Here is a 16,400-nt window from a genome sequence, read left to right on the forward strand (position 1 = left end):
TGAATAATGCTGCAATGAACATGGGAGTACAGATACCTCTTTGAGATTACAATTTCGTTTCCTTTGGATATACACCCAGAAGTGGGACTGCTGGATTATATGGTAGTTCTATTTTTAATTTCTTGAGGAACCTCCATACTGTTTTCCATAGTGATTGTACCAGTTTACATTTCCACCAAGAATGTAAAAGAGTTCCCTTTTCTCCACATCCTCATCAGCATTTGGTATCTCTTGTCTTTCTGATAACAGACATCCTGTTAACAGGTGTGAGGTGATATCTCATTGTGGCTTTGATTTGCATTTCCCTTTTCATGTATCTGTTGGCCATCATGTCTTTTTTGGAAAAATGTGTATTCGAGTTCTTTGCCCATTTTTTAATTGATTTATTTTGCTATTGGGTTGTATCAGTTCCATGTATATTTTGGATATTAACTCCTTATCAGATAAGTAGATGGCAAATATTTTCTCCCATTCCATAGGTTGTCTCTTCATTTTGTTGATGGTTTCCTTTGCTGTGGAGAAGCTTTTTAGTTTAACATAGGCTCCGTGGAGAAGCTTTTTAGTTTAACGTCGGCTGGTGACATTGTTTATCTGCACATTCCTTGACCTTTCTCTTTTTAACCCCTTATTTTGAAAAAAATTTCTTTGCTCCTTGTTCATTGTAGGAAATTTGAAAAATATAGAAACCTTAAAGAGGGTAGTATTGATAAAATTACACTTTAAAAACTGATAAGATACGATGAGCAACAATCCTAAAGTGGTCCTCTCTCCTATTTCTCTATCACAGACTTCTTGGCGTATCCTCTCAGTAGTCCTTTCACTCCTCTGCTGTCCACCCAGATGGCTACTCTCAGCACAGGACTTCACTTCTTGCTTTACTAAGACCATCACCTGGAGGTGGAGGCTCTGGCTACTTCCCTTCTCTCCAGCTGTCTCCACAGCTCTCTGCTCATTCCTGCCAGTTTCAGAGGAGGAGCTCTCTTCCTTGTCCTGAAGGCAAGATCCTCCCCTTATCACCCCCCACCCCCATTCTATTTCTTCAAATAGTCTTCACTGACCAACATCTCGAATGGCTCTTTTGGTTATAAGCCATTTTACCCTCAAGGATCTGGCCGGATAGTATTGTAAACAGGATTCTATTTTCCTCATCATCACTGCCCAACTTTTTGACTATTAACTCTATCCCACCTGCAGAAACTGCATTCACAAAGTTACTATCTCATTATTATTCTCCTTGACCTTTTTGCAATGTTTGGAGCTTTTCATTACCCTTCTTTTTTGCCACCATACTTCCCTTCTAGAGTCTCTTCTGCCTTATGTTGATTCTCTCCCTAAGCCTCTAAATTTTTCCATTCTTTTCTGTCTCTTTAAGTCCTCTAATTCACAGGACTTCACACGTTTTGGTCCATGTACTCCCTAATAAAATAACTGTGAAAATTATGAACAAACTCACACATTTTTAAGTTGCTATGCAAATTTTTTTCGTAAGATTGAGGGTGATAAAGAATATAATATCTGATATAGTGGATATTATATGTGTGCCTTAAATACATTTTTGCCAAAACTATGGAGCTGCACCTTCAGTTTATGGAGAACTTCCACTATATAATTTAATTGGCAAACACAGTCTTCACTGTCAAACTAATCAATCAGAAAATTGACTTTGTATTCTACCTCAAATAAATGTGTTAATACCTGTCTCTGTGACAATCACCTTGCTTCTAAATTCTAAGTCTTAGGGGGGAAAAACGAAGAGAATAAAAAAGAAAAAAGAAAAGAAATGAGGCACGAGGCCTTGCCACAGGTTTGCTACTTGAAGGAAGCTTCTCACAGAAGCTCTGCAGGCTCACATTTTCTCTTTGTTTTGAGGGCGAGATATTTACACCTGGTGGAATTGTACGAGAGTAAATTCTGGATGGATGGACAGATGGATGGATGGGTGGACACATGGATGGACAGGTGAGAGGTATGCTCTCCTATTGTAAAATGGGAGAAGGGCAATTGCAAAGGAGAAATTGAGAGAGGAGAACAAGCAGATGGGGGTATTCTCAGGCAGATCACCTTCAGGAATCAGTTCATGAAACAGCTGGGAATTTGTAAACTAATTCCGTTGAAACTACGTGTGCCCCAGTACTCCTCAAAACATCTTTAGGTACATGCATATCCTCATTTGAAGTGACTTTTCTACAAATTCAGTTATTTGTTACCTTCTCTATATTTTTTCTCTTGGAGAATTGAGTCATTCTCAGGAATCCAATTATCACCTCTAGGTGGATGACTCAGAAATCTACTGATCTCTTCTTGCATTTACAAGCACCAATCCCATGTTTCTATTTGAGGAGCTCACATTTAACTAGAGATTTTACTTCGTAGTCAGTATGATAATAAAATCTGTAAATTTTTGTGTAAAGGTTTCTCTTCAAGTACTCCCAGCCTGAGATAAAATTCAACTATATCACCAACAAACTGGCTTGAACTGGCACTGGACAAAGGCAAAATCCCAGTCTTCTAGAAGGCCCTTCTGTCTCTGCCCAATCTCTGGGTGACTCAATAAGCCTCATGCAGATTCAGAGTGAGGATTAGGTGTGCCACTTTTTCTGTGAGCAAGGAGGAGAAATAAAAGTATATTAATATGAATATAATATATATGCATATAGATAGCTAAGTAGGTAGGTAGATAGATATACTATATAGACAGATATTTTAGATATATAAATATATATTTTGACAAGATATATAGATAGATATTTTCTGAAAGAAAGTCTGCAAGGTAAACCAGACACTAATGAAAATATCTACTGGTTAGGGATGGTGGTGGGGCATAAACAGTGTCAAGAGAACAGAAATGGAAGCAAGACTTTTTTTTTGTTTTTTGTGAGAAAGATTAGCCCTGAGCTAACATCTGTTGCCAATCCTCCTCTTTTTGCTCAGGAAGACTGGCCCCGGACTAACATCTGTGCCCATCTTCCTCTGCTTTATATGGGATGCCGCCACAGCATGGCTTGACAAGCAACCCGGGATCTGAACCCCGGGCCACCGCAGTGGAGTCAGCACACTTACCTGCTACACCACCAGGCCGGCCCCAGAAACAAGACTTTTTGCAGTATACTTCTACGTACTTTTGACTTCTGAACCATGTAAATGTTATATACATTCAAAAAAAGTAATCCCTAAAATTGAAAATATTTTAAAAGGAAAGACACTAACTATATCAAAATTTAACATAACCATACAGAGGAAAGAATTACTTTAGATGACTCTAGAATATCATATCCTTGCTGAAAACTCTTGGAAGAAAATATTCTAAGGACAAAAAGAGCTTCAAATTCAGTGGTTTTATTGTTAACAGTAATACTGGTATTGTTATTTGGAAATCATTTTATGTATAGAGTTAAAGCAAATAAATGATTATGTCACTATCATTATAAGATAAATTTCATTTTAAGAGATGAGTTATAAATTAAATAAAACCCTGTAATCCAAATTCAAATTGACAAATGTCAATTTAAACTAATGATTTTAAAAAATGTATCTCCTATCTTTGTTGTCTGAACGGGCCTGCATTTAAAAAAAAGTAGTGAATATAATTGATTAATACACTTGAAATATATAAAAATTCATGAGACCACAATGTTATTTAAAAAAAAAGTAAACGTAAACAAAAACTTCCTTGCCCACATTGGAGGTGACTGTTACACCAAATCCTTATTCTGAAAATTGGTAATTAAAGGGAATGTATTAATTTACTCTTGTAGTTGAGGGTAACAAAATTACTCCAGTTGATGAGGAAATTTTTTTCCAGTTTTATTGAGATATAATCGACATACAGCACTGTACGAATTTAAGGTATACAGCATAATGATTCAACTTACATATATCATGAAATGATTACCACAGTAAGTTTAGTTAACATCCATCATCTCATACAGATACAAAATAAAAGGGAAAAAAATATTTTTTCCTTGTGATGAGAACTCTTGGGATCTACTCTCCTTTTTATATATATCACACAGCAGTGTTAACTATAGTCATCATGTTGTACATTACATCCTTAGCACTTACTTATCTTACAATTGGAAATTTGTACCTTCTGACCATCTTCATCCAATTCCCCCATCCCCTACCACCCACCTCTGGTGATGTGGAGATATTTTTATAGAAGAATACCAACTAATAAATGTAGAAGTAATGGACGGTACCAGAAAATTGCCATTCTGCAACCACAAACGAAGTAACTGGTTCTATTAAGAATCATCAATGTGGGATCAAATCATTAGGTGAACAGCCGATGGACAAATTTTCCCATATCACTCCACAGATTAACTGCCAATAACACGGCGGGGGGGCACTTTATAATGGTGAGATCTGGCTGCTACCACCTGAACACAGACATCAAACTGTCAGGAACAGTGGGCACCATGCGCCTCCTGCTGGGATGCAGTGGGAATTACACAGTGTTCTCTACAATGTATTCTTACTAAAACATGCTCAACCAAACCTAAATCAGTCTGCATTTCTAACTTCAAGTTTAAGAAGTTTGTCTAGAGGACAAAGGAATAAATTAAATGAAACCACCAGGGAAAAAGAAAAAAAATCCAGAAAACTGACATTTTACAAGACATCTAGCCTAGTCTCTTCAAAAAGCCAAAGGGTAAGTGGTGACTTGCAGATTAATCAAGTTAGGAGTCATAACAGAAAATGCAGCCCGTGGTTCTTGATTGGCTCTTAGTTTGAAAAAATTAGCTATAAAATGTATTTTGGGAATAAGCGGGAAAACGTGAATATGAACTAGGTATTAGATATTAAGGAATTACTGTTTATTTTGCAAGGTGTGATGAAAGTATTATAGCTATATATGAGAATTTACTCATTTTAAGAGATACATGCTGCAGTATTTAAGGATAGCACATTATGATGTTTATAACATGCTTTTAAATGGTGAGAGAGTGAGTGGGGGGAATATGTATAAATAATTGTTGAATCTGGTGGTGGATATGTGGGTATTCACTGTACACTTCTTTCCACAGTTCCATATATTTGAATTTTTTCACAATGATGATAAACACAAATAGGCTCCATGCTGCCCACCTGTCATTGCTGCTCCACGGTGAGGAGCCAGCATCCCAGATCTCCCCCTCTCCACCAGGGCTCTGCCCCTCCCCATGGTTGGAGATCCTGGGTTGCTACTGATCTCTTACCATGTGTCAGGCACTGCTCTAAGCACACTCTATGCATTGGCTTATTTATTTATTTATTTTTTTGGTGAGGAAAATCAGCCCTAAGCTAACATCTGCCAATCCTCCTCTTTTTTTTGCTGAGGAAGATTGGCCCCGAGCTAACATCTCTGCCCATTTTCCTCCACTTTATACGAGACGCCGTCACAGCATGGCTTGACAAGTAGGGAGTCAGTGCGCGCCCAGGATCGGAACCTGTGAACCCCGGGCTGCCGAAGCAGAGCACGCACGCTTAACCATTTGTGCCACCGGGCCGGCCCCAATATTGGCTTATTTAATTACAACAACCTAATCAAATACTGTAGTCCCATGTTACAGAAGAGGAAACCGAGGCACAGAGAGGTTCAGTAATTTACATAACATCAAATCTACGATATGTCTAGTCTTCTCAATATGTCTAGTCTTCTCAATAGTTTTATACTTATAAATTTGTTTATCCAAAAAATAATTGAGTTCCTACTCTATGCCATGTACTGTTTTTTGTACAAATGTTGTATGTTGTAGACAGTGAAGAAAGCAACGGACCTGTCCTCATGGAGCTTTCATACCTGTGGGGAAGAAAAATAACAACCAAATAATTAAGTAATAGAAAGCAAGGTATGCATCAGAAATCTTGATTAGATGATAGAGTAACAGAAGGAGGGCAGACCAGGAAAGCCTCTTTGAAGAGCTGAACTCTGTCATTAAAAAACATTTTTAGGGGTTGGCCCCATGGCCAAGTGGTTAAAGTTCTGCACGCTCTGCTTCAGAGGCCTGGGTTCGTGGGTTCGGATCCCCAGCGCGGACCTACTCCACTCATCAGCCATGCTGTGGAGGCGTTCCACATACAAAATAGAGGAAGATTGGCACAGATGTTAGCTCAGGGCTAATCTTCCTCAAGCAAAAAAAGAGGAAGACTGACAACGGATGTTAGCTCAGGTTGAAGCTTCCTCACCAAAAAAAAAATTTTTATATGTATTTTTGAATAGGTAATCTATTCTCTTGATTCAAACATTAAAACCTATTAAAAAAGTAATCAGAAAAGTAAACAATCTACCTGCAAAAATAAATGTATCAACAAGGAAATGGAAAAAACCCTATTGTTATTAGTTTCCTATTAATCTTTCCACAAATTATGCTTTATGCATATTTAAGACTATATATATTATTTTCCCCTCCCTTTTTACTCCGGAGAAACATGCTTTACTATACCGTATGCTGTCCTACTTGATTTTCACAATGTTTATTCTGAAGATCTTACCATATCAATACTTAATAGCTTCTTCACTTTGTTTTTACAATTGCCTACATTTTTCATTATATGAATGTACCACCATTTATTTAACCAGTCCTCTATTGATAGGTACTTAGGTTTTTACTAGTCTTTAGTTGTTACAAACAATGCTCCAATGAATAATCTTATACATCCGAGGTCGGCAAATTGTTTCTATAAAGGGCCAGATAGTAAATATTTTAGGCTTTGTAGGCCATGTGGTCTCTGTCACAACTACTCAGCTCTGCTGTTGTACCCTAAAGGCAGCCGCACACAATATGTAAGCAAACAGGTGTGGCTGCTTTACAACAAAACCTTATTACAAAGCAGACACTGGACTAAATTTGGTCCATAAGCTTCCTTATTTGCTGATGTCTGTTATTCATCATTTTATATATGGGATTATCTCCATAGGAAAAATTCCTAGAAGAGAGTATATGAATTTCTAATTTTGACAGATTCTGCCAAATTGCCTTTCACTGAGATTGTACCAATTTGCATTCCCACCAGCAATATACAAGAGTGCTTATTTCATCAATGCTTCATCAATACAGTGTTCACACAAACTTTGGGGATTTTGCCAATTTCATAGATAAAAAATGGTATTTCAGTATAGTTCTAATTTCTGTTTCTCTTCTTATTAGTGAGGTTGAGCCAGTATAAGAACCATTTGTGGGCCGGCCCTGTGGCTTAGCGGTTAAGTGCATGTGCTCTGCTGCTGGCAGCCCGGGTTCGGATCCCGGGCGCGCACCACTTCTCCGGCTATGCTGGGGCCGTGTCGCACATACAGCAACTGGAAGGATGTGCAGCTACGACATACAACTATCTACTGGGGCTTTGGGGGGAAAAAATAAATAAATAAAATCTTTAAAAAAAAGAACCATTTGTTTTCTGTTGGCTAATGGGTCTTTTTTTCATCAACTTGTAGGAGCTCTTTATATAAGAGAAAGATAAGCCTCTGTGATATGTTGAAAATAATTTTCCCAGTTTGTTATTTATCTTTTGACTTCACTTACTTTCTTTAATGAAAAGGTTTTGTTTTTATATAGCCACATTCATGTATCTTTTCTTTTATGGATTCTAGATTTTGTGTAATAGTTAAAAGATCTACCACACTCCAAGGCCATAAAATAACTCCCCCCATATTGTCTTATAATTTTATATTTTATACTTCAAACTTTCATCTGTTTGGAATTAAGGCAGGTATGAAGCATAGAGTAGATCCTTTTACTTTCTTTCCCAGTGGTTACTAAGTTGACCCTGTGGCATTTAGCAAATACTCTACCTAAATAGTGAGGTAAACCTCACTGATTTCAGTTGACAACTTTATACAATATTAAAATACTATACATGTTGGGCCTATTTCTGGACTTTCAATCATGTTCCATTGATTTACCTGACCATTCATGTGCCAATATCACATCATTTTAATTACTGAAGCTTTATGGTATATTTCAGTACTTGATAAGGCTAATCCCCCCAACTGCTCTTTATTTTAGGGTTTTCCTTCACATTCTTGCTAATTAAAGTAACTTTATTTAGATTGAATTTAATTTATAATTTAATCTAAGGAGAATTGACAACTTTAAGATACATTGTGTCTTTCTCTCCAAGAACATGGTACAGCTTTCCATTTGTCCAGTCTTCTGTACCTTTTCAAGAGTTTTCTTCATATAGGTTGCACATATTTCTTATTTATTCTTAGGTATGTTAGCTTTTTGTTGTTATTGTTGCTTTTGCAAGTAAGATCTTTTCTCCCATTACATTTTCTAACTGCTACTGATTTCTGTGTACCAATTTCTGTACCCTGCTACTGAATTCCATGCTTTATAGTGATTCTTTTTGAATTTATTCCCTAGGGTTTTCCAGGAATACAGTCACATCATCTGTATAAAGTGATAGTTTTATTTCCTTTCCATTTTAATACCTGTAGTCTCTCTTTAATTACAAGGTCCAGTACTTCTGGTAGAGTAGTAATAGTAACAAAGATGAGCATCCTGGCTGTTTCCTAACTTTAGTTCTAGAGCTTCTACTGTTTCCCCACTAAGTGTGATGCTAGTTTTTAAGTTGAGGGCTATATTTTACCACTGTAGGTAAATATCTATTGATTCTTAATTTAGTGTTATTCAGACTAGATGCTGACTTTATCAAATGCCTCTTAAGCATTTATGAAAATGATCATTTGATTTTCTCTTTGTCTATTAATATAAATCATTAATATTGCATTATGTTTGTAGATCAGTGATACTGAATTCTCAATACTGAAGAATCCTTGCATTCTTGGAATAAACTCTACTTCATCATGATGTAATGTTCTGTTACTATGCTGCTAGGTTTTCTTTGCTAATGTCTTATTTTAAAACTTCCATAAATATTCATGAGGTAGATTTGTCTGTAGTTTTCCGTGCATAATCTTGGTCAGGTCTTGATGTCAATGTATGGCTGTTCTAAGTTTTTATTTAATTTTACCATTGGAACAGCTTAAATAGCATTAGAATTATTTAACTTTAACCGTTTCACAGAATTGCCCTGTGAAACCATCTAGGCCTGATGTCTTTTTAGGGGGCAGTTCTTTGACAACTTCCTCTGCTTCTTCTGTGGAAATTGGTCTGTTTAAATTTTTTAATTTTTCTGGGGTCAGATTTGATAAATATTTTCTTAGGAAAGTGTCCGTCTCATCTTAGATTTAAGTTATTTATATGGAATAAAGTACTCTCCAATTATTGAATTTTCTTCTGTGGTTATTTTGTTTGAGTACATTTTCTTTCTCTGTGCCAACTTCTATTTTGAGGAAAAGAATAGAATCTGGGCTAGCTAACAGTTTACCTGTTTTATTACTTTTTAAATAGATTTATTTTCATTTTTCTTCATTTATTAACAAACATTCAAAGCTATGAACTTGCCTCTGAGCATTATTTTAGCTCAGAGTTTCCTAACCTCAGTGATACTGACGTGGCGGGCCAGGTACTTCTTTGCTGTGGAGAGCTTTCTGGTCCATTCCAGGATGTTTAGCAGCATCCTGGTCTCTACCTACTAGATGCCAATAGCATCCCCACCCCCAGTTGTGACAGCCAAAAATGTCTTTGGGGCACAAAATTGTCCCAGTTGAGAACCACTGCTTTAGCTATATATCACAAGTCCTGATGGCTAGTGTTTTCTCATTTTTCCTACATATTCTAAAATTGAGGTTTGCATTTTTTATATGATCCAACTGTTATTTATGATAGATTTTTAAATACAAATTCTGAACAACTATGGTCATTTTTGACCTTACAAATATTCTGGAGTCTTTCTCCCTAGTTTTACTAAAAAGGGAGTTTGTGGTTTTATTATCCATTCTCCTTTCAGATGGTTTCCTGGATTACAAAGAAAAAGTGCTAAATTACTACAGTCATTGTTACAGGAAGTTCCTCATAGTTAATATTTATTGAACACAATATATTCCAAGCACTTCAAAGTATTTTACATGGACTAGTTCATTTAATTCTCACAATAATCCTATCTGGTAGGTATTATCATCTCCAGTTTCTAGATGGGGAAAGACTCAAAATAACTTGCCAAAGATCTCATAGCTAATAAGTGAAGTATAAATAATTCTTTAAAAGGCTTTAGTTAATAAAAACAGCTCAGTTCCAAGGGGGAAGAATAATAATGTAAGGTCAGCCTTTGGTGGACAAGGCGAGAGCAAGGTGTGACACTATGCTAACTGGTTGTTCCAGAGTGGCTCGTGTCTGGGGTATTTCAGCAAACTTGAGTTGTAGCTCTTCCTGTCCCCCATGGAAGAGGCTTTACTGAGAGGGACAAAAAAGTACCTGAGAGTAGATGTGAAACAAAGAATAGCTTTACATCTATATGTGTGCCTTCCTTTGCGATGACCCTAGAACTCCTTCTCAGGGGAAGAAGTTCCTGGGGTTACAGAAGCCACCAAAGTGGGCAGTCACTGGGGCGGAACTAGTTAACCCCCATGCATTGGAAGAGATGGCATGCACTTTGTCACTGTGTGATAACTACCCTTTGTTTATCAAGCTGCAGTTGGATAAATACTCTACATTTATAAACTGAACAACTTTAACTCTTTCTTCTGTATTAAGAGCAGTGTTTTGGAATAGCTCTAATGATCTTCACTTCTGTCCTTGTGTTGTATTGAAGGCTTCGGTGGAAAGTTAAAACTAAATCTAGCCAGATTTTTTTTCCTGGTTTTTGATTTCCCACTTGTATTACCCACAGATTTCCCAATAAAGTAATTTTTCAAGGTTAATGAACAAGTGACTAGTTTTTTTCAAATAGTCTTAAAGATAGTAAAATGGGATCTCATAAAATGTCAGTATTGAAATAGAATGACAAAAGAGAGTTCTTTACTTTCAAGAAAATGTTTTTAAGGAGCTATAGGTTGATGTTGGTCCATGCATAAAATTCCAATTGAATGAGATTTCATTGTGAAGTTTGTGATGAACACTCTGAAGAATCTAAACTCAAATGGACTATAGTCCAGATAGTATAGTATAAGGAAAAAGTTCCTCCTCTATTATTATTTTTCAAGCATACATTTGAAGAAGTGGTCTTAAATGAACAGGAAATTCAGTAGTACATGTGTGGAGGATAAGCAAACTGCAAGAATTCAAAAGGGGAAGAGAGGAAGACGTCATTGAAAAAAACGTTTTTTAAGAAGTCAGTGAGATAAGTTTTTCATATTAATACTTACAAAAAGTTTTCACTTCCAAGAATGAGGAAAAACTAAAAAACCTTTAGCTTGTTTTTGTTTGTTATATTCACTTAATAATTTGTTTATTTAGAAAATTTTAAATAAATTGACTTTAGAAAATAATTGTGCCCTTTAAGATAGATTCAAAAGTTTGATTACTCTTTATGCCGATGCTATGCAACGCAAAGACATGGTGGGTATGACTTAAAGGCACAGCTGCATTTTAAACAACCTTAAAAACTTTACAGCACTGATTGGCGTTATCATCTTGTACCAGTAGAGGGAGATCTAAGGCCACCACAATAAATTAGTAGCTTCAGTTTGTGCAAAAGTGAATGGGGGCAGAGAGTTGCTTTCAAACCTTGTTATTACCACGTCTAGAAAATAGATAGATGGATAGGTAGGTGGATAGACAGACAGACACACAGATGAATGAATAAAAGTTTTGGTCAAATATTTTGATAAATGTATAATATAAACCGTCACCAAAGATTACTGGCAGGATTTGCCACAATTTTACTCATTTACAAAATGCCAGCATGTCAAAATGAACGTAGTATAAACATATTTAACATACTTAATATTTAAATTTAAATCATACAATTAACCTTTTATTTTATATTCATTATGTTATATTCATACTTTTCAAAGAGTTAGATATTAAATTCAAATATGCAATCAACTGAATATATTGTGATGAACACAAAATGTGGCTTGGCCTCTTTTCACCTTCCAGATTGAAGCCTCAGCTGCCCAGGATATTTGGACTCAGACTGGCCATGCCCAGCCCACCCCTGCAGCCTCAGCCACGTGCTCATACATCAAAATGTTCTTCTTTGTTTCACTTCCGTCACGACAGTATGCTCATCAGAAATGTTTATTTTTTTACCTGGATTTAAGGTACTCATAATTGGACTAACCATACTCCTTGGCTCATGACATAGTTGTTACTGGTCTCTGCATGCATGCATGCATGCTCCTTTTGAGTATTCCTATAATCCAACCCAAGAACTAAATCATTGACAATAACTTATATGGACCCGTATGTTCTTTCCATCTCCTATATCCCTTGCCTAAAGATACAAGGTATCCACTATCCTAAATTTTGTGTCTGACATTTCCTTGTTTTTTTAAATAGTATTTTAAATTAATATATATGCATGCATAAACAAAATATTTAGATTTAGTTCTTGAATTTTACAAAACTCAACATTAAGATGTATTCATACCAATGTGGATTATCTGTAATTCACTGGTTTTCACATAATATCCCATTATGTGTATGTACCACCATTTATTTATCCATTCTCCTATCTTATGGGCACTTGGTTTGTGTCCGTTTTTTTGCTATTATTAAAAGTGCTGCCATGGCTATGCTTGCATATGTCTCCTGGTACATATGTGCAAGCATTTCTCTTGCTGGGTTGTAGGGTATAAGAATGATCGATTTACTCTCCCAGCATAATTGTATAAGCAAATTATTGATCTACATCATCTTCAACATCTACTTGATATTTTTAGGCTTCCTAATTTTTACCTATTGAATGAGTTTAAATTCTTGATTTGCATTTTCCTGATTATTAATGGCTTTGAGAATCTCATCTTGTTTACATCTTGGCTACAAATAGTTCCTTTTCCATGAAATGCTTCTTTATGTCTTGCACTCATTTTTCTGTTGGGTCATTTTTCTTATCAATATGTAGGAGCCATTTATATATTCTTGTACTAATTCTTTGTTGGTTATATGAATGCAAATATCTCTACCAATTTATAGCCTGTCTTTTTACTTTAAGGTGTCTTTCGATGAATCAAATTTCTTAATTTTAATTTAGCCAAATTTATCAATCTTTTGTTATAGAGTTAATGCTTTTTGCATGTTAAGAAATCTTTCCCTTTATTAAAGAGACCATCCTTTCCCCACAGTATATTCTTGGATATATATAAAGGATAGTCTCTTCAATAGCTGGTGTTGGGAAAACTGGACAGCCACACGCAGAAGAATGAAACTGGATCACCATCTTTATGCCATACACAAAAATCAACTCAGTTCAAAATAGAATAAAGATTTGAATGTATGACCTCAAACCTTAAGCTCCTAGAAGAAAACACAGGGAGTAAGATCTTTGATATGAGCCTTGGCAATGATTTTTTGGATTTGACAACAAAAGCAAAGGTAATAAAAGCAAAAATAAACAAGTGGGACTACATCAAACTAAAAAGCTTCTGCACAGCAAAGAAAATCATCAACACAATGAAAAGGCAACCTACAGAATGCAAGACAATATTTATAAATCAAATATCTGATAAGAGGTTAATATCCAAAATATAGAAAGAACTCATACAACTCAATAGCACAAAGACAAACAATCTGATTTTAAAAATCTGCAGAGGAATTGAATAGACATTTTTCCAAAGAAGACATACAAATGGCCACAGGTACATGAAAAGGTGCTCAATGCCACTAATCATCAGGGAAATGCAAATCAAAACCACAATGAGATATCACCTCACACATGTTAGAATGGCTATTATCAAATAGGCAAGAGATAACTGTTGGTAAGGATTTGGAGACAAGGGAACCCTTGTGCATTGTTGGTGAGAATGTAAATTGGTACAGCCATTACAGAAAACAGTATGGAGGTTCTTCAAAAAATTAAAAATAGAATAACCATATGATCCAGCAATCCCACTTCTGGGTATATATGCAAACGAAATAAAATCATAATCTCAAAGAGATATGTGTACTAACATATTTATTGCAGCATTATTCATTCATGATAGCCAAGGTATGGAAACAACCTAAGTGTCCATCAATGGATGAATGGATAAAGAAAATGTGGTATATATATACAACGTATTATTATTCAGCCATAAAAAAAGAAGGAAATCCTGCCATTTGCAACAACATGGATGGACCTTGAGGCATTATGCTAATTGACATAACTCAGACAGAGAAAGACACTGTATGTTCTCACTTATCTGTCGAATCTATAAAAAAAAAATCAAACTCATAGATACAGAGAACAGACTGGTGGTTGACAGAGGCAGGGAGCGGGGGGAACGACAAAACTGGTGAAGGTCAAAAGGTACAAACCTCCTGTTATAAGAGAAATAAGTCCTGCTGGTGTAACGTACTGCATGGTGACTATAGTTAACAACACTGTATTATCTATTTGAAAGTTGCTAAGAGAGATCTTAAAAGTTTTCATCACAAGAAAAAAACTTCGTAACTATTTGTGGTGATGTCAAGTCACTGTTAACCATTTCACAATATATATATATATCAAATCATTATGTTGTACACCTAAAACTAATACAATGTTATATGTCAATTATATCTCAATAAAGAAAAATTTTCCCTATTCCATGCTCAGAAAGTTGGTTGCCTATATTTTCTACTAATATTGTGTTTTGTTCTTGATCTTTAAGTCCTTACTCCATCTGGAGTAGATTTTTTTTGTACGTTGTGTATGAATCATGTCCCCTCAAAATTCACATATTGAAGCCCTAACCCCCAGTACCTCAGGACGTGACTATGTGGAGCTACAGCCTTTAAAGAGGTAAAGTTAAATGAGGTCATATGGGTGGGCCTTAATCCAATCTAACTGCTGTCCTTATAACAGGAAATTTGGACATACAGGGGGACACCAGGGATGCTCTCAAACAGAGGAAAGATCACGTAAGGATACGGTGAGAAGGCAGCCACTTGAAAGCCAAGAAGAGAGGTCTCAGGAGAAACCAAGCCTGCCCACACCTTGCTCTTGGACTTCTAGCCTCCAGGACTGTGAGAAAATAAATTTCTGTTGTTTACGCCTGTCTGTGGTATTTTGCTATGGCAGCCCTAGAAAACGAATGCAGTGTGAGATATGGATTTTTTTTTTTTTAATATGGAAAAATCATTTGTTTCTAGTTCCATTTACTGAATAGTCCCTACTTTCCTCACTGATCTGTCATGACTCCTCTGTCATATATCAAAATTTCATATACATGTGACACTATTTCTAGGCTCTTTATTCTATTCCATTGGTCAGTCTATCCCTGTGAGAGTACCAGACTTTCTTAATTGCTATGGCTCTGTTGTTAAGTCGTGAAACCTGGTAGAGCAATGTCTTCCCCCTTTTGTTCTTCTTTAAAGCCACTTTGCTACGTTTCATCACTTACACTTTCACATAAAGTCTACAATCAGTTTGTCAAGTTTTACTAAAAATCCTATTGGGATTTTAACTGTATTTGCAATAAATCAATAAACTGCAGAGAAATATTTTGTAATTAAAGATTCATCTCCACTGGAAAGTATATTTCCTTTTTTGTTCTATGTACTACACTTTTGGTTCTGTCCACATGATGGCACCACAAACCGAAAAATCAAATTTTCACAGTTGGACAGAAGGCCCTGTAACACATATATAGCGTTAATATTTTATCAAATGCCCGAACGTTTTGGAGGACAGACCTGAATTTCATTTGGAATGTTCAATAGTCTATCAAACGTTTAAGTACATTTGGTAAAAACACATATAATAGTATATGATAATCAAGCAACTGAAATAATAATGAACAATATGGCAATCTGTCCTTCACAGTCCTTATCTTAGAGGGCCATAAACAAATATAGATAACAATGTTCATTATCAACCAATAAAATGAAAGCATAGTGCAAAAATAGTTCTGGAAACTAAGGTAGTATTTTCTCAACCAGCAAGCCTACCACAGCTAGTGAACACGTTGCATAAATCTGGGGAGCAAGGTGACCCCTGGGTTTATGAATAAAGGGGAGGATGATGTAATTCTTCATTTTCACCCTCAGCCCCACCCCTTATTCCAGCCCTGATAATCTCAGGGTAAAGTCTACTTTCACTTAAGAGAAACATGCCCGGGCTTGCCCGGAACTGATTAAAGAATCAAAAAGGAAAGAGACAGTGACTTTCCCTTTCTACCCTGTAATGCCAAAGAACCTCCTTTCTACATTCCATTGGACGTACTTGAGATAGAATGTCTTTGAAAATGTTTAAATGATACCATGTATACCTAAACGTGATGACTGACTGGAGCAAACTTTTTCTAAGTACCTTCCAGGGGTTTATTAATCTGCTATTCTAAGGAGCACTGGATGGAATTTAGTCAAAAAACTGCTGACCCCATCTTGTTAACTTAGATAAAAAGATTTGTCTACTGCTAATGATCATAATTTGGATGATCTACTAAAATACAT

The 16,400-nt window shown here is 36.0% G+C and overlaps 1 long non-coding RNA gene across 1 annotated transcript; it reads left to right on the forward strand.

Annotated features, from left to right (window-relative positions):
• The first annotated feature begins 790 nt into the window (after window positions 1-790).
• On the forward strand, window positions 791-15,474 carry LOC131419163 (uncharacterized). The gene is made up of 3 exons (XR_009223157.1): window positions 791-1,966; window positions 11,925-12,088; window positions 14,812-15,474. It is a non-coding gene; the product is annotated as an uncharacterized LOC131419163 (long non-coding RNA).
• The last annotated feature ends 926 nt before the right edge of the window (window positions 15,475-16,400 follow it).

This window comes from Diceros bicornis, chromosome 20 (genome assembly GCF_020826845.1).
Source record: "Diceros bicornis minor isolate mBicDic1 chromosome 20, mDicBic1.mat.cur, whole genome shotgun sequence".
Lineage (NCBI taxonomy): Eukaryota > Metazoa > Chordata > Mammalia > Perissodactyla > Rhinocerotidae > Diceros > Diceros bicornis.